Consider the following 983-nt stretch of genomic DNA (forward strand, 5'->3'; position numbering starts at 1 on the left):
AAAATCCTCCCAACCACGGCGTTACTGACTGGCGACATTGTTGAACTTTTTAAACTAAATAAACTCGATGCTACTTGCCGGCGCTGACACGTTTTCTGGAACACAAACTTTATGATGTCAAACAAGCTCTGCCTTTAGCCCACAATTAATATTTTTTTCTTAATTGTTGCATTGATTTGTCAAAAAGGGCTTGTGTGACGTACGGGAATTCAATGAAACAGAACCTACCCATTGTAATGGCGCAGCTAGCGGATTTAAGCCGTAATTTGTTGTATCAGGAGCGCAAACCTTTGCAAAATGCAAAAACGCCAAATAAAACAATTAGGTGCCAACCATTTCCATAAACCGCCAAATTTTACAAAAATATCCGCCAAACCGCCAGTTGCTATTTTTGGTGCCAACTACTTTCAAAAAACGCCAATTTTGAGGTATTTGGCGGCAAAACCGCCAAATTGGCAACCCTGGCACAGGGTACAACCCCATGCATCACCTAGTCTGTGCGATGCCACAACTGGACATACAGCACAGATGAAACTGGCTCACAATGGCCAAGCAACTGCTTGGGAACCACAGTGAACAAACTGGAGTGCCGTTGAATGGCTACACTAGCCAATGCGGCCGATCTCTCGTCACCAGCTGCACTGATGAGACCTTATAGGTCGAAACAGTGTGCACTGTCTGCAGCTTATCATTTATTGGCTCTATATGCTTTTACATTAAAGTGAGTATAGCCTTTGACTTTGGTACACAAAATATTGTTGGTGCATTTCTTTTTAACCTCTAGGACGGACATTTTGCGCACAATGAGTCCACTTTCGAGCTCCCTACATATTTTTTCGTATTGCTAGCCGTTGATCAATTTTTTATCGATATTTTATCCAGGAAAAACAGTTGGTATGGCAGATGTGCGCATATAAAACGTTTACCTCGATTAGACGAATATCGTAACGAACCAAAATGACCCTCTTTTAACTAATTAAAAC

General features: G+C 41.7%; 1 long non-coding RNA gene across 1 annotated transcript; it reads right to left on the reverse strand.

Annotated features, from left to right (window-relative positions):
• Positions 1-372: 372 nt before the first annotated feature.
• Positions 373-718, reverse strand: LOC145218789 (uncharacterized). Its single transcript, XR_013857738.1, has 2 exons — positions 652-718; positions 373-559 (listed from the first exon to the last, which is right to left on the reverse strand). It is a non-coding gene; the product is annotated as an uncharacterized LOC145218789 (long non-coding RNA).
• Positions 719-983: the final 265 nt, after the last annotated feature.

This window comes from Phallusia mammillata, chromosome 3, assembly GCF_965637545.1.
Source record: "Phallusia mammillata chromosome 3, kaPhaMamm4.hap1.1, whole genome shotgun sequence".
Classification (NCBI taxonomy): domain Eukaryota; kingdom Metazoa; phylum Chordata; class Ascidiacea; order Phlebobranchia; family Ascidiidae; genus Phallusia; species Phallusia mammillata.